The following is an 18,080-nucleotide window of genomic DNA, read 5'->3' as shown; positions in this document are numbered from 1 at the left end:
CCTTCTCATTCTCATATCAAAGTCGAGGATATTCGTTCAAGCTCAAGGAAGCTGGGTTTGCAGTGTTAATATTCCTCACTCAAACCTCGGGTTTCAATTTACAAAACCTGAAGCCCATCGTTCACCACACACAAAACACACAAACGTTTGAAAAGGTTCCTGACTGAACAGGAGAAAGGAGATGTTTTCCTTGGGATCTTCTGAGTGAGGACACAAAGAGAACACGCGTCTTTGCACTCCACAGAATTTCCCAGGGCTTCAATTTAATTTGTAAAGCTGATGATTCTCAAGAAATTGAAGCATGCGCTTACACTGTAAACAAAATACTTCAGATCAAAACACAAGAAGAAAGCAAGAGACAGAGTTTCCTTAAGGGACAAAAAAGTAAATCAAGAAAAAAATCCAAACCCAAACTTACATCTTTCATTTCTCCAGCCAGCCAGAAGATACCGATAGGTGCTGTGTGAATCCTACCACTAATCCTTCTATTGCTATCAGTATTACACAAACACAGCTCTGCTATTACAGAGTATCCCTGCCTTTATGAATGACTCTATTATTAGCTTACTTGAGACACACAGATATATTAAACTCAGGTACTTCACAGTGACTCGGTGAATTCTAGTTACGCACAACATCATTTTGAAAGAAATTATAACATTTGGACAACGGGTGCATCTTCAGTGCCAAATCTAATGGGAAACCTAGAGAGAGACTTCCAGACCAGCCAGAAGAGAAGGCTGGCTTTTAACTCCACTCCTTCTGCCAGCACATCGTTTACTGTAAGTGTTGGAAACGGAATACTTAAGATCTGAAACAGATCATCGGAATATGATTTACTTTCAGCAATCCACACGCAATATGAAACAAGCCAGAAATCTTATTTTCTCATCATCCCTTATGCCTGTTTGATTAGAGCAGAAATTCAAGGGACAGCTCCCTTGCTAAGAAGATTAAGCCAAGGACACTGATCATTTGGCCTGTCCTCTAGTGACAGAAACTAAGAGTTAGGGCTGAGACAAATAATTAACCAATGGAGTCCCTAAGGTAACTCTCCAGCCCACAGAGAGCTACAAACTGACATGGCAATGGCTTGAAGATACCCAGAAAAAAAACAACAGCACGTTACAGATGGTCTTGTTCAAAAAACACCTTTTCCTTCATCTCGCTACATGGAAAACAAGAGGAGCTGAGACAACCACCCAGCAAACCATGTGCTAGGAAATACCTCGTGCAGATGGCATTTATCAAAAAACAGTCATTTAAGAAATGACCGCCATATGAGAAATACAGCCATTTATGAAAGAGCAAGCAAATATTGCTGCTTACCAGAATGGCAGAGGATAAAAGACACAAAGCACTCCAAAATCTGAGACAGCAGCATGGTTGCATTACATGTAATCACATCTCTTTTAATCCACGTTATTTATATCACACCTCTCAGGAGGGACCCACACAAAAATCACTTCTCCAAGGCTTAAGAAAAATGAGGTCATAGAAGACCTCCTTACCTCAATATGGAAACGTGAAGTCAACGTACCAGGATCCAGCATCAAGGAGCGGGGATGGAGCGATGGGTCCTACTCAGCCTGGAAATATTTGGTACAAATTCTCCAGATCAGCGCCTGCCAACAAAACAATACGGAGTACATGAGGAATCCAGACGACTTTGGAATATCGCACAAAAGAACCAGAAACTCTGATCACAGTTAGTAAATAATATTCTTAATTTGTGGTCAACTCAAATTCAGTCAATATTCCCAAACATTCCAACTCTTCCATCTGCAAGCTGGTGTACAGCACGTTTGTATGATAGACCCATTTTGCTGCACTTCCCAGCTCACCCTCCAGCTGTCTGCCTTCACACCATACAACCACACCAGCTGCACACAGGTGACTTCGCCAATGAACAACCTGCGAGTTTATTGGTGTCACAGCCTCACTCTGACCCGTCTATCAGCAAAGACAGAAGTTCTGCAGTCTCACTTTTCTGCCTAAGCCCCGCAGCCCAGCACTCCTTTCACATAATAAGCAAGGGAGTGGATGCACAAGGAACAAAAACGAATACAAGGGAGAGTCAGAACACAGACAGCAGGAAGCTGCTGGAAATAAAAGTTACCTTCAGAAAAATGGAAGTTTGTTGTTTCTAAACAATGAAAATGGAACAGGACATAAATCTAGCAAGTGAAATGTAGAACCGTGATAAGGCGAGCCAAGGATCCTGAAGAACAATTGCTGGAGTTAGGAGAGCTAATAAAACCTGCCCAAACACAAAAGCAGGAAGCCTGTCAGTCACCCAGCACAGCTGATGGATGATCAAGGCGCAAAGGGAGGAATTAAGAAAGATAAGGACACGGCAGCAAAATTAAATTAATTCTCTGCACTGAAGTTTGCTATGGAGGAGGTCGGGAAGGTTGGCGTGCCACAGTGACATCACCAAAAGCAGATGGTCCTCCAGCAAGAGGTTTAAAACAGCCCAAACATGAAACGGCCAAATTTTCTTTACTTCCGTGTATCAGAGAATCAAAAGGCGACACATCTTTGAAATAAGCTTTAGGATGAACCACGGCACTGTAAAACAGAAAAGTCAGATTTCCAGGAGGGGCAAAATGGTAGGAAACAGTGGGGCCTGAATTGGCACATGGGTACACACGGCGCTCTGGGGGAGCCCCAAAGCTGAGGCTCCTGCACACGGATTCACGTCCACCCAGAGAGCAGATGGGATTTGGTTGGACACTGTGGAGGCTCATCTTCTACACACTCTTCTGGCACTAAAGATCCTTAAGGAAACTAAGCTGCCATGGAGTGCAGGATTAATGATCCTGAAAAATCCTGACAAAAACGTTGGGAAAAAGGGAACAAACAAAACACAGCAAGGGGGAGGAGCAGGAGATTCTGCACTGTTCCAGCACACACATAAAAACTCCAGGAACAGAAGACAGTGAGGTGATGCAGATAATGCAGATAATGCACAGCTTCTCAGGAAAGTCGCATTTAAAACTGTAAGAGAGGAGCGCCCAGAAAACTCCCAGAAATCAGTGACTGGGAGGTAAGATGCAGATGTGCAGCCCTGATTAAACAGGAGCCTGATTCCCAGCCCAAGGAAAGCTGCGACTTGCTGCAGAAAAGGGGATGGGTCAGGAACAGCAATACTGGCACCACTGGGGTAAAGGGAGAGGGAAGGTTAAGCCCTACGCCTGCGTGTCTGTCTTTCTGCACATCCCCGATCCTTAGGGGATCCTTTGAGGAGCAGCAGAGAAAGAGAAAGCTCAGGCTTCTCATTTTGGCCACATAACAGGATTAATTACCGGGACTCTGGCAGGTATGTTGAGGATAGATTCCCTCAGTCACCGCCGCTGTGCTGGAGATGAGAGAACAGCCCCATCGCTGCCTCCAGATTAGTTACAGAATACATTACTCCGTCCTCCGGCAGATTAGATGAAAGAAGCAGCGTTCCTTTCCCTGCAGGCTCTGCCACACATGGGAGAACCCCCCCCCCCCCCCCCTTCTCTGGCTGCTGGCGGCAGGGCGGGCAGCACAGCCCTCCTGCGTTTGGGAATCGCTCCCCGCTGCAGGATGCCAGCAGCAGGAACCCCTCATCAGCCCAAGGCCGGGCAGGGGCTGCCAGGGCTGCTCCAAGCAGGTGGGGCTGGACCAGTGCTGCACGGCCCCGGGGCCTCCTGCATCCTTAGGGAGACACAGCGAGGACAGAGGGGGAGGCGGCCCCGACCCCCATACCCAGCTGAGTGTCTGCAGGAAGGGGCTCCGCTGGGACCGGGGCTGCTCCCCAGGTTTGGGGCTGCACGCAGGAGCTCGTGCCCAGCCCCGACGTGACACGGGCCGGGCTCCAGACCCGTCACCACGCGGCACAGAGCGGACGGCGGTTGCCTGGGCACCTGCCCGTGGCCGGCAGCAATGCGGGCAGCCCCCGCTCCGAGCGGGTTCGGCTCCGGCAGCTCCTGCTCGTGCTTTGTCCCGCCGCGTGCCCACACACGGGGCCGCTTGTGTTCGGCCGATGGCAATTAGCAGCGCGCTAATTCGGGCGGACGGGCATGTCGCACCCTGCCAGGAGTTACAGCCACACACGGGCCAGCCCCGAGGCTCCCGGCACCGTCGGGCCCCGCGCTGTGCCCGGGGACAGGCAGATGCGCGGCCCGGCTGTGGGTCGCTGCCCCTCCCGGTGCCCAACCACAACACAGAAAATCCACTAAACCGAGGATGCTGAAAATGCAGAGGAGCTCAGCAGGAACAGAGCAGGGAGCGGCCCCCTCAGGGTGAGGGGTGCACTGCCCTGCACAGGGAAAACCACCCACCAGTACGGCATCCCAACGGGACACCGAATTATTACACCTAATTAAGAGAAGGCTGAGAGCTGCATGTGCTCAGTCTGGAGAGAAGCCCTGAGATGCATCACTGCAGCCCTCCCGTGCTTAAAGGGGCTTCACCCCAAGCAGAGGAAGGCTTAGGGTGAGCATGAGAGCTGGATGGGCTTTAAGGTCCCTTCCAACCCAATCCATTCTGCAGTCCTCCAATTTCTAATCCTGGTTTGCATCTCTTACCGTGCACAGCCAACGGGGCCTGGCCCAGAGCATGGGCTGAGTGTGTGGCTGACTTCAGCAGTGGGCATTTGATCTGTAATTGTTTTTCAATGATTGTATCTGTTCCGTGTTATTGCTTTACATGACTAGGTTTTGTACAATATTGAAAATCAATGAAAATGCATGAAAAAAATGTTTTCCTCCCCTTCAGAACCTCAACAGCCTTGTTTGGATGCCAGCACTGCTGCTGTATAGCTGCACCCCCAGCTGCAGTTCACCTGCTCCCACCTGGCCCAGCACAGTACAATGCTTCTCTCGTTTCCTCAGGTACACGAAAACCCAGGTAGAATAAAGGTAAGGGAAGAAAAACAACAACAACAACAAAAAAACAAACCACAACTACTGACTTTCAGCTCCAGATTAGGATTGGGATATAGATGCTACATGAGGTAAAGAGCGTGATGAGCTGAGACTAGGGTAGCTACTTAAAGAGATTAAGGGATTCACTACAGTGTAATTGAAAGGACCAGCAGCCTCACCGTGGCCATTAATAGCTGAAGGAAAAGGAGCCCGGCACCAAGCACAGAACCAGGCAGGGTGGTGGAGTCAGGACAGTGACACACCGGGCTGCACTGTGCAGACACACACAGCCCTGCACAGCGTCCCACTGAGCCCACAGCACCAGGGCTCTGGGTGCACAGGTGGGACGTGGCTCATGACTGTGGTCTGGCAGCTGACTGCAAAGCTGGACCCTGAAGAACTGCCCTGTACTGAACGGAAATACTCCTGAAACTAAACTAAAAAATATTTGGTCTCATTAGAATATTTTGTTTGATGCAATGAATTATTTAACTTCAGATTCATTTTCAAGAGAAAGAAAAAAGAACAGAAAAAACCATTTTTTTTCCTAATTTTCTATGATGCTTTGTTCAACTGCCAATTTACTGTATTTTTACCTGCTGCTTGAAATGGTTTTTCTGAAACACCTGCAGGTATTTCTCAGGTCTCTATGGGATCAGGTAGCCACACTCCCCCAGAGGCAGCGCAGCTCCTGTCCATGAGGAGAGCAGTCCTCCCACGGAGCAGAGCTTAGTGGCTGTCGGTGCTTCAGGACAGCTGCCATGAGCGCCTGCCCAAGCTCAGGTGAGCCACTGATGGAAGCCCAGCCCGGCCACTGCCCTGCAGGACCTTCCTGCGGTGCAGCACTAACAGACAATGCATGCTTTTGCCAAAGCCTCTTCTGGTATCAACCCACACACATCCTCCAGAGCTAACACCATTTTGTCACTTTGGACCACTGATAGGTCTGGCTCCACAGTTTGGAATTCTTCAAGAATTGAAGTCTTATCTAAACGTGCCATTTAACTTTCCTACGGTGAAATAATGACTTTTCCATAACTCTCTAACACAGTCTATAATCGCTTCTCAAGTGCGTATTATCATACTGTCACAGTCCCACTCGCCCTCCAACAGCCCAGTCAAAGCAACAGATATGAAGGTAAACACAAGTGGGAAGGACCGAGTGCCAGTGGCCCCTTTCCCAGCTCCACAACTTGTTTTTCCAAGCATCCAGCTGCTCTGAAGAGAGGCCATACTAATTGTGGGACAGTTTGTGTGTTCTTACATGAAAATTTTTCGAAGCAATGCATAAATTATTTATTCATTTGTATTTGCATTTAAATAGTTGAAAAGTGTCCAAATTAGCTGCCTTGAAAATTGTTCCAAAATTCCCCCCTAGGCTGTGACCTTGTGGCCAAGTTTAATCTCAAAGCAAATTGAAAGAAGGGTTTTGAGCTCAAACGTCAAATGGCTCTGACTGCGTTTTGCTTCAGAGAACTGACTTATTCTTCTGCAGGCTCAGCTGAGCACGCACCTTGAGGACTCAAGCTTGGTTTGCAAACATGACCATTTCATCAGAGCTTTAATCTGTTGTAGTGCAGCGGGTTCCCCGATGCTGCTGCTTCTGGACTCACCCAATAGTGCATAAAGCTCAGCCTTCCCTTTACAAGATGTCTCTAATCCTCATAGTTGTGCCGAAAATAATTACATGTTAAAATCCAGGATCCAAACAACAGTAGGAACCCAATTGGTTGTACTGATCCGTACGTGTGTCAGAGCTGATGCCGGGGAGCTCAGCTCAGGGCCACGCGGTGCCTTTCTGCTCCCAGCACCGAGGGCAGAGCCCAGGGCTGATGTCTCAGTGCTGATGTCTCAGTGCTGATGTCTCAGCACTGACCCAGCCGCCCAGCACCGCCAGAACCATGGGGGGAAGCAGTGGGAGCTCTGTGCACTGCGTGATGGCTGCTCCCTTTACGTGCTGTGATTCTTTGACACATCCCACAGAGAAAATATCCCAGATCCTCCCTTCCACAAACACGGCAATTTATACAGAAGAAAACCAATTTTCTAACAAATGCAAAAAAATTAAAATAGAAACCAGAAAAGCACATCAGGCATTGCAGCTAACTGTAAACCATTCAAAAATGGAAGATTCAAAAATACATTCAATGCCAATTAGGAATGCTCCCCAGTGCTGGGCAGGAGCCCCACGCAGCCCCAGCCCCTCCCCATGGTTTGCTGACCCCCACGGCGCTGCAGTGCCCAGCTCGGGGGGAGGCACCCCCTCCCCATCCCCAGAGCGCTGCCCTCCTGCCTCCCCCCCTGACCAAGTCCCACAGTGCTCTCATTTCACTATTCCCAAATTCCCACGTCTCCCACCCTCCCAGCTCCCCACAGCCACGCACTGCCTCGCAGACTGTGTGCATCTTTACATCAACAGCAGCAGCAGCAGCAGCAGGGGTACTGCCGTACAAAAGCAGGCACCAAGAGCCAAGATTATGTCTTCAGTATCTCGCAGGCTCACGCAGCGCATATATATCTTCTGTAAATAACCCGGCGTTTTCACATGGATTATTTAGACTTTCTGATGAAACTGCAGAAATGTCAATGCGGAGCGCCAGCGCCCAATCAGGCAGCAGCTCGCTGACCCCTGCCCTCCTCTTCTTCTGCGTGACTGCTATTATCTTCAAGGGGAAAAACCCTCCTTCTCTCTTGTTATACCTTTTTTATGATCTAGGATTCTGTTAATAATGACCCCGTGTTACATAAAACAGATACATTAATGTCACCGAGTCCCAAAAGTACTGAATCAAGCTGACTCCTTCAGAAAGGAAGAAAGTGATGGATACGGGCGAGGGAAGCCTTAATAAGAGCGCAGATCCAAAAGATGGGAAGGGCTCCACCAGATCACTTTCTCATTCCCATTTGAAATGGGATATTTAAAGGGCCACACAGCTAAGGAAGATCAGAGCGGCAGTGAGATGGCAGTGAGCGCTCCATCAAAGACAGTGAATTGCACTGCGGTGCCGGGCGGTGCCGGGGGGCTGCGGCCCCTCACACCGTCACTAACAGGGACAGCTGCTGGGGGCTGGGCCCATGCACCCTCTTACAGCGGCGCTGCGGCTCAGGCCGTCCCTGCGATAACACGGCTGGGATCAGCCCTGCACATGTGGCTGGGGATTTTCTCATGTAGCTGGAGCAGATGCAACAATTAAAAGCGACACCAGGCATTGTCAGTAAAGCAGGAATCTTAAAAAAGAACAATAATCTCTAATCAGAGGTACGAAGATATTTAGTGGCAAAGCTATTAATATCTGAAAGCTTCAGATCATGAAAAGAAAGTGCAGGACAGCCTACAAAGGCCATCTGCTATGGAACGTAGTGCGGAGCAGCGCTGTGATCAGACAGCGGCATCGGCAGTGCTCAGATGTGCGGTGCACAGCCGAACATCAAAGAGCAGCAAATTACATCCAGGGAACACGAGAATGGATTAACGAATTTGTGAGCACTCTCAAGTAGTTTAGAGGGGAAAAAAACCAAAGTGGGAAACCACAGACTGGTCACATCCTTCTGGCCAGGCATCGGGGCTGCTTCCACCAGCTGCCATTTGTATTCCCACCTCACTGAATTGGGGAAGTGGTAGAATCTCATGGCCCAGGTGAGACATACAAAGAGACAAGGAATGTGACACAGTCTTACACAGATAAGGGTCAGTGTGACCCAGCAGAAATGCATGAGGGCCCTGCAGAGCCGCAGCTCATTTGGGGGCTGTTTTTATTGTATTTTATATTTAACATGATCAGATGTGGAGCCCTTGGCAGCCTCCCACCTCTTGCTCAGGGTCAGCATGGAGCACACTTAAAATTAGCAGCGTCTCCTCATTAATGTAGGTGGGTCAGAAGGCAGCAGTGCTGCCCACAGCCTAGGCAGGACGGACACCCACCTGACAGGGGGCTGTTGGGCCAGAGGAACACCTGCTGCCCTCTGAAAAGCTACGGGGGGTCAGGGAATCTGTTCCTAATGGCAGAAGAGTCAGTGGGATCAAGGCAGGGAACTGCCACTTGCCATGGTACGTACAGCTTCCAGAACAACGTAGGAGCCACCTCCGGGATGTGTGTAACAAACGGGAAAAGCCTGAAGTAAAGGAAAAGGTCTGACCAAGGGCTGCGTGCATCCCCCTGCCCTGGGAGCCGCAGGGCGCACTGCAGCACAGCCAGAGCACAGAGCAGCCCTGCAGCAGCTTGAGTGCCATTCAGTCCCATCTGTACAAACAAACCCAAACCCTGCTCCCCTGACACAGATCCTCCAGAGCATTAGCTCTATTAAAAATTGTATTTTGCAATTACTTCAGTTTGCTTTGCTTCTTTTCTAGGTTTTATGCTAAATTACATGGAACGAGAATCAAGCTTCACTTATGAAATCTGTTCAGCTGGGCCGTGCCACTGTTAGAACAAATCTCCAATCGTGTGATACAATCACCACCGCTCTGAGTGGTGTGTTCACCTCAGCCCAAAGCCAGCACACGTAACAGAGCAACATCCTACGCCACGCACTGAGCGAACTAATTCCTCTTCTAACACCAAATGCATGGCATGTCAGCCATCCTTCTGCACCCACTGCAGGGCACGCAGCAGTGCTGAGCTCTGTGCCACATGAATGCCATAACCCAGCAGCTATCACCAATTCCTCCCATTTCCTTGGGTGAAAACTTTGGTGTTTCTGTGCCTCCATTCCTGGCTCACCAACAACAAACAAAGCAGACTCACCAACACCAACCCCAGAAGTGGCAGGAGAATTAATTTCTAACAACCCTCAGCATTACGGACATGCTAAGCACAACAATTTTGAGTACCAAATGCGATGGCAGGTAGCAGTAAGACAGCAGCACAACCACACTTCTGCTTTCTCTCATTACTGCTTGGACAATGCCGGCTCTCAGAGTATGCCAGGCCTCTTCCAGATCAGAAGAAAATGTGATCCCTACTCCAGGAGTGTCTAATCTAAAAAGTCAGAGATGAAAAGAGGGAAAGGAACTCAGGATACAAAGGAATCCATGTAGTGACAGGCCCCAGCTTGTTATTTTAATTAAAAATATGCTAAGTCCTTCCTTTTGCCTCTTTCAGCCCTCCCATTCATGCTCTAAGCCTCAGTCCCAGGGCCTGCAGCCCTGCCTTGAGTCCTGGGGCAGTGTGCAGGAAGGGGCCCTGCAGCCATGCCGGACACATTGTGCACGGCCCCACGCCCTGCAGTGCCTGATGGCAGCAGCACAACCCCGCAAAGCTCCACGAGTACAGGGCTGCTCCAAAAGTAATGCCTCCTGTCTTATGGTACAGGCTCACAACATTAAAGGTGGATGGTGGATGGTACAGCAGCGCAGTCTGAACCTCCCTGCCAACACACCGCGAGGTTTTGGTGCCATGTGAGAGATGGCAGCAGAGGGGCAGACACAATGGTATCTGATGGGAAAAAAAAGTGTGTCACTGAATTCCTCCATGTGAACACACGGCATCCAATGACATCCACGGATGCTTATGAACACTTACAGAGACCAAAGAGTGGGTGTCAGCACAGTGAATGTTGGACTACATGCGCAACACATTCCTAGCAAGGACACCATCGTAGCAGCTGTGAAACAGCAATCACCTCCACTGGTGCAGATTGTTACAAGCACTACGTGCAAGCTCTTGTTCATCACTGTGAAAATGCACAGCTAACAGAGGTGATTATGTCAAAAAACGCTGTAGCTGAGAATTTGCTCTATCAAATAGCACTACTGCTTCCTTTGTATCTGCCACAATTCCCATGTTTAAAAAAAAATACAAACAAACAACAAAAACAACAACAAAAATCAGGAGGCATTACTTTTGGAGCAGCCTACATTTCAACAATGAGAGTGAGCAGGAAGTGCTGTGCATGTTACACCTTCCGCAGCCCCCTGGGATGGGATCCCACCACCCAGCTCACACCTCCACCCAGCCCTCCCGCTGGCCCTGTATCTGCAGGCAGTGCCCCAGCTCTGGGAACGCTCCTGCAGAGGTCTGACAAGTGGCACAACAGCCGAGGTTCAGAGAGACAGGGATCAATACTGTGCCCGCAGCCCTGCACTGAGGGATTAGCCATCCCAGGGAGAGCGCAGACGGCTGAACATGGGAATCATGACTCTGAATACCGCCAGGGGTTTATGAAGCTGGAAAGCAGCCTCTGGCCTCCTGCCTCCAGCTGCCCTGGGGCCAGCACAGATTGTCCTCCTGAGGGGGCCGGGCAGACAGCGAGCAGCATGCCCAGTGCCTGGCAGTGAGGGGACAACAGCAGGAAGGGCAGGGAGAAGTGCTGGCATGGAGATAGGAAAGGCAAGAGCTGAATCCTGGGACACTGAGACAGAGAGAAGAGCACACAGGGCTGAGTGCTGGTAGCACCAAAGGAGGAAACAAACCCCAGCAATGGGGGAAACATGGGATCCTGTGCTGGCGCTGACATGTGCCACTGCCTTATACATCCAAACACCGCAGGAAAAATCCACTCCTGCAGGCAGATACACAGTCAGGACAAGCCACTGAGCAGCAAGCTCATTGCCCTTGGCTTAGCCGAGCTCCCGCGTTGTATCAGCCTTGTTGCTTCCTACTGCCCTCACTGTGTGGTTGTGGTTGCTCTGCTGGAGCTGAAATTCTTATTTCTCTGCACACTGTCATAGGTGGGAAATGGGGTCTGCAGAGGAGCAAGAGAAGTAACGTTCTGAGAGCCCTTGAGGTGCACTGAGGCCTAAGGAACACATTCACACCATCAGAGACAGAGAGAGAGCTCCTTAGAGACCCCCAAGGTTTTTGTGCAGCTTACAGCCAACATGGGTTTTGCTTCCTGGACAGCTCAGCAAACGGTGACTCTATGGCTGGGGCTGAGCAGTGCGTTTGGAGCACGCCTTCACCCTGTGTTCCAGCAGCACCATGTTGGCTGTCAGCCAACCTGTGCATTGATTCTCCATGCAACTTGCAATGTCACTCTGTGAACACAAATGAATTCCTTACAATCCAAATTTCACCCAAGGTGAGAGAAGAGCAATGAGACAACAGAGGTGCAGGAGAGCAAAGCTCAAACAACGTGTAGAAAAATGCCTCCAGGTAATTCCAGGTCACGCACCTCCATCAAGCGCTACTTCTTTTTATTTTGCTGCCTGATTTTTCTCAAGTGAGTTAGCACAGGAGGAAGGAAGGTGTTGATACTTCTCAGCATAACAGCTGAACATGCGGCACAATAGAAAATTAGTGAAATGCCCACTTACACCTGTCCTCCTTAAACTCTGTCTCATTTATGACTGGAACACTCGGATTATTTCATTTTCTTTTACTGGTACTTGTCAGTTCTGGTACAGCCAACAGCTGAAGCTGAGGTGAAACCCCATGCCATGGCCGCACATCTACACGTCCTGACGCACCATGTCCCAGCAGCGCTGCAGCTCAGTTCCACCCCAGCACGGGGAGCGCGTTGCTCCCCATGGGATCATCAATCTGTCCCTACCCGCCCCCACCGCTCCTTCTCTGCATTAACCTAAAATATGGGCCACGCGCTGCCCCACGCAGCTCCAGGAAGCCGGCCATCCCCTCCTCCAGCACTGCCATGCAGGCAGCGTGTCACTGCAGTTTTATGGCCGGCATTACGGCTCGCGCCCTGCGCTGCCCAATCGCGCTGCGCCCAGCAGCACAGCCAGGCTCCCGCCTCCGCCAGCACCGCGACCCCTCCGCCGGCTCCGCCATAAATCTGCCCCACCTGATGGGAGATGGGCTTTTTAGGATCTCTCCGGGTGCTCGGAGGTAGCACTTCTATGAACTCCGTGCCACAATAAATAACGCTGCCCGCAATATGTCTTTGGGAACGTGTCAGCAGCGGCTGTCCTGCCATGAATTTTTATTCTTTCACCGTCTGGAAGATAGATTCCAGATACAGCGTTTCCCCGCACTTAGTGTCAAATCTCTTTACCCCTTTGCCCCGGCAGAATGACAGGGACCACAAATAAAATAAAATAATAAAAAAGAAGCATAGAAAAAAATGGCCTGAGAGCAGAGCAAAGCACTAAGCTCCCGCTGCAGCTGAGCAGCCCTGGGATGACGGCCCTGGGTGGCTACAGACGGGCAGTGTGGAGAGCTGGGAGGCAGCCCGGGTGCACTGCGGATGGGACTTCTTCACATGGATTCTACCAAGGAGCGCAAAGATAAAACTGCCACACAGAGCATGATGCACACAGGGCAGGAGATGCGGCACGTGGGTACTGGTGCCATCCGACCGCTGTGCCAGATTGGGGAACGCAGTGCTGACCCCAATACAGACGGGATTCTGCAGTGAAAACAAGCCTTACTGTGGACAAAATGCCACATGGAAAGCTCAACAAAATGCCTTAGTTATCTGCAGATTTGGCACTGCAGATGTGGTATCAAGGTCAGATATGAAAGAGGTTCCACCTCACACAGGCTTCCAGAGCCACATGATGCCTTTTGGAATATCCCAGTTCACATCAGAAATCGTGACACCGTAGTTGGAACATAACTGTGTGGCCGCCTCAGCATCCATCCTGTTTCCATCCTGGGGACCCCATGGGCACTTCTGATACCGGCATCGCACAGAGTTGGGCAGAGGTTGGAGCCACAGCAGCACCGAACAAAGCACCTGGAGCCCGTGTTCCCCCAAGTGCTCAGTGACAGCCGCTGCCACACGGCAGAGTTACTGGAGGAGATTTACAAGGTCACTGACAAATGCAAGTATTGATTGAGTATTAAAGTGTCTTGTGATTAATACAGCCTTCGAAGTAATTAGTGCAGAAGATCTCTTATATCTCACCATGTTTAAATAATGTATCTGTGCACACGCAGGCCCCCTGTCAATCACTGGCTGAGGCCAAACACCATCTCACCTGATCGCACGTTTGGAAGCTGGGCTTCCTGCCTGCTGAATATCTTTCGAAAACAGCAGCTCTTCCCTAATTGCCTGGGGTGACCTATATTTAGAGCCTCGCAGTTCACCATGGGGGTAGAGAGGGAGAAGAGAGCTGGAAAAGCGCAGCAGCACGCTATTCCTGCAATGGAAATAAAACCTGGCAGCAATCAGTGGTGCCACGCAGAACTGGCGCAGGGACCGTGGCAGGAATGTGCAAATGGCACTTCTCAGCCCAGATGCACAATTTCCATGTCTGGTATCGCCACACAGCTCTCTTCCATTCACACCAAGCTAAGGTTTCTTCCTACAGCAGCCAATGGTAAAACTGACAATCATGAAACTGCAGTATTTTTTTAATTTAAAGCAAACAAACAAACAAAAAAAGCTAAGGCAAAACAGAAGCAATTTCTCCTGAGTCCCCTGAGTTTTACCCGGGGGAGGAAGGTATTCAACTGACACAACCCAGCTATTGCTGCATTGGGCTCCCTAACAGATCCCAGAAATCTACAATTAGAATTTCTATTATTAGAATAATAGAAAGCAGAGCTGAAAAGGACCTCAGAAAGTCACTACATTGATCTTGCTACCCACAGGCAGAATCAATTAAACCTAAGTAATCCTGTATTCTGGCATCCCAGACTGGAAGGAGGGGTCGTGCTCTCCTAACAGCAAACTGGGCACTAAGTCTTGGTCTGTTTGCATTCCTCAGCACCCTCACTACTTTTTCCACTCCCTGGTGCTGCGGCTGAGAGCCGTGCTGTGCTCTGCTGGAGTGCAGTCAGTGGCCACCAGGATCTGGGAGAGAAACAGCCTTCAGCAAGGGTCACTTCAGCACAATCTGCAGCACCACAGCTCCCGATTCCTTTTTGGAGTACCAGACACTCAGCTCACGTCTTCTAATCTCTTTCTCGCCATCTTCCTTACACAATTGCAGTCTCAGGGTTTCACTGAAGCCCACTTAGAGATCGTTAAACATTTACTGTTATTGGGTAAATAAGGCTGTGGGAAACAATTTTCCTTCGAACTCGTTCCTTTTTGAACTGCACACTGACTCCAGCCCCAACAAAGCAAAGAGCTGCACCACCAGCTGCCCTACGCCCAATGTGCTGCTCCCCTCATCCTCAGAGGGGTGTGTGGAGGCACAGGGCAGGAAGTGTAAATCCAGCATTTGGAGAATGTGACCAACAGAACTTCTACAAGTACTTTAGTTAACTGTAGCACAGGCACACGAGGCAGCTGCACAGAGATGCACTGCAGAGTACAGATGGCAAAGATGCTTCCCACAGGCCTCAACCCCCCAACCCGCAGCACCCAGCCCACCTCCCCCATGGCAGCCATGGTACTGCTGTTAACAAGGCTCTTTCAGTCCAGAAAGTTATCACAGAGACATGCATGCAGAAGGCTGAGGTGACTCACAAGAATAGCCTGTTCCTTCCTGAAGCACGCAGAGCACGGCTCAGGCCGAATACATGGAAGTCAGAGTAGAAGTTCAAGCTTAGCATTTGCTGAAATTATCATTTTTTTTGTTGCTGTTCCATTGCTGGCTATTTGTTTCAGCAGTTCCAATGCCAAGCCAACTTTAGGAGGACAGTGCTGCCTGTAGCAAAGGGCTCCAGGTCACAGGATATGCAGAAGCCACTGACTAAAATCAGAAGGGCACCAAACCAAACAGCTTCCTGACCAGAGTTCTGCGTTCAAAACGAAGAGCCTAAAGCACTTCCCCCAAAGCAGGTACCAAGGCTAACACCTGGCCGTGATTCAAACCCTACTGTAAATCTGGAGGGCAGTCTCCCGCACCGACATAGAGTCACCCAAACCCAGCAGCACTCCTCCTGCACAGAGCAGGGCACAAAGCCCCCAGCACCCCCAGCCCTTCTGCCACGCTGTGACCCCACCCGGGGGGGCCACAGGCAGCAAGATGGGCACCACGCTCCCATTATTATTTATTTCCTGCTAATAATACATCTGAGGTTTGGGTAAGTAACTAAGAGGAAGGAGAGCTCCTTCTTGGCCATCCTGCTGCCGACAATTAAGAAACCTCAAAGTAATTTTTGAAAATGTCAGCGTCTCATTTAGCAAACGGATAAATAATGAATGAAGCATAATCACTGTCCTGTGCTGGTGGTACAGCTTCGCGGTGTCATTAGTAAACTAACGGTATAATATCTTCGTGTCACAGTTTAATTATATCTTGTAATTAGTTTCAGCAATGGATTGCACAGAGTCAGGCCCCCTGAGCTAAACAAAAGGTAATAGAACTTTCAGAGTCCTCGCATAAATCAATTATGAAGTGTCCTGTGCTACCGGAGGCTTGTTTGCTGTGATTTTATGTACAACACAGAGGTGATCCCTGCAGCCCACGGAGGGTGACTGCCTCCCTGCATGGCACTGGAGGGGAACCCACACCGGGCGTCAGATGCACACACTGCAGGCACAGGGTGAGCTGGCACTGCCACTGCACCGTCAGGAGGGAGCTGTGGGTGATGGGGCCGCACCAAGCAGAGCCCCTCGTGCTGCACAGGACCACCCCATACAGATGTGTCTGCGCAGTGGTGCTGGAGCAGCTGTGCCATCCCAGCCTACAACTTGTCACACAGTTCCAGGGAAGAAGAGCTCCTCGCTGGCACTAAACAAACAAAGCAGCGTTTCGCAGCTCAGCCCCAGCAGCTGCCATTCATGTGCATTATCTTCCATTTCACGTGGTGCTGCTGTCCCCTCACACTGCTGCTCCCTGCCCAGCGTACACATTCCACACTCCTCCTCTGCTCCTGCTGCATGGTGCTATTAGTCGTCCACATTACGTGGGATGGAGGACGAAGAAAAAATAAATTCAAAGCACTCCAAAAGCCTATTTCCTGCCCACCAACAACCCCAAACAGCAGAGAGCCCGGCTGCAATCACTGCACACATGGCAGAGCACTGGGGACACACAGAGGCCCCGACTCAGCACACAAAGAATCACAGAATCACAGAATTGTAGGTGTTGGAAGGGACCTCTAGAGATCATCGAGTCCAACCCCCTGCCAAAGCAGGTTCCCTACACCACGTCACACAGGTAGGCGTCCAGGCAGGTCTTGAATATCTCCAGAGATGGAGACTCCACCACCTCCCTGGGCAGCCTGGAAACCAGCGCTGTGGTGCTCCTGGGCAGTGAGACCCACACACACACTGCCCGCAGTTGTGGCACAGCACACAGGCTGACGGTGCCTTGATAAGGCAGCCAGAATCCTCCCATTGTTGCCCTTCAGCAAATTTAACAAAAGAAAAAGCACTGCCTGGAAAAAAGGGGAAAAAAAAGTCCACTTCTCGAGCGGTGCTGCAATCTGGCTGGTTGCCATGGAGATGTGATGACTTGTTCACATGGCAACATCCCTCCGGTCCAGCACGCAGCGGTGGGAGTGCGGCAGTGAGAGCAGCTCCAACAGCCACAGCAGCCGGGCAGGGGAGCAGGGCTGAGCAGAGCCACGGGCCGGGCACAACACACTGCATGGGCTGTGGCAGAGCTGCCTTCCCAGGGCACGGGATGCCTCACTCCTGCAGGAATGTGCTGCAGAGGGCACTGAGCTCTGTGCAAAGTGACCTCCAGAGAGCACTGCCACAAACAGATGTGTGTGAGCGTGGGGAGACACTGGACACCCCACACAGCACCTCACGGACCAGACAGAAAACTAAAGGAATCGCTGCTGCAGCAGTTACATGCAGTCATGTAATCTGTCACTTTCATTAAAATCCCTAACAATAGCAAGTGGTAAATTGGGCAACAACTACTGAGTGGGAATGAACACCCAGAACTGCCAAATCTCACCACGGCTGCAGTAACACGGCTGTGCTTCCTGCAGCCCCTCAACAGATTCAAATGCTGATGGCTGAGAGCAGAGCCGTGGCACTGTGGGAGCTCAGTGTCTTCTGCCCCATGTTTGGACAGAGGACAGCAAGTCCTCCTTACAGTGCGTGGTCATGACACAACTGACATGAGAAAGCCTCCTGAGATATAAAATTTGAGAAGAAATGTTTTTAATACAAATTCCACTTTAACTTTGCTGACTGTTTTTATTACTGGTATCGTTCCCACTCGACAACTTTAATAGGAACATTTCACTTAAAACCATATTTAGATGACGCAGTGACTCAGAGCAGCAGCAGCCATAGGACACCAGCACAGCTCCTCCTGACCACCTCACTCTCACTGCTCAGCTGCCAAACACAAACCTGGGGGAGCAGCCCACTCACACGAAGACCCTTCACTACCCCCAGCCCTGCTGCAGCCCCTGCCCGTGGCCT

The 18,080-nt window shown here is 50.4% G+C and overlaps 1 protein-coding gene across 5 annotated transcripts in view; it reads right to left on the bottom strand.

The window, feature by feature from the left end:
- The window catches only part of LOC146760598 (uncharacterized), a 343,150-nt gene that overhangs the window by 60,074 nt on the left and 264,996 nt on the right, over window positions 1-18,080 (bottom strand). For 3 of the 5 annotated variants that reach the window (XR_014947596.1, XR_014947592.1, XR_014947591.1), the window contains one exon: window positions 1,541-1,625. The gene's annotated coding sequence lies outside the window, so the exon portion shown is untranslated. Of the gene's footprint in view, window positions 1-1,511; window positions 1,626-18,080 lie in introns of all 5 variants that reach the window. The other 2 variants (XR_014947594.1, XR_014947593.1) reach the window with 1 other exon arrangement.

Source organism: Coturnix japonica, chromosome 6 (genome assembly GCF_054131305.1).
Source record: "Coturnix japonica strain WE chromosome 6, WE-NBRP24, whole genome shotgun sequence".
In the NCBI taxonomy this organism is placed as follows: Eukaryota; Metazoa; Chordata; class Aves; order Galliformes; family Phasianidae; genus Coturnix; species Coturnix japonica.
The sequence above is the reverse complement of the archived record's forward strand: the minus strand, read 5'-3'. Positions and strand labels throughout refer to the sequence as shown.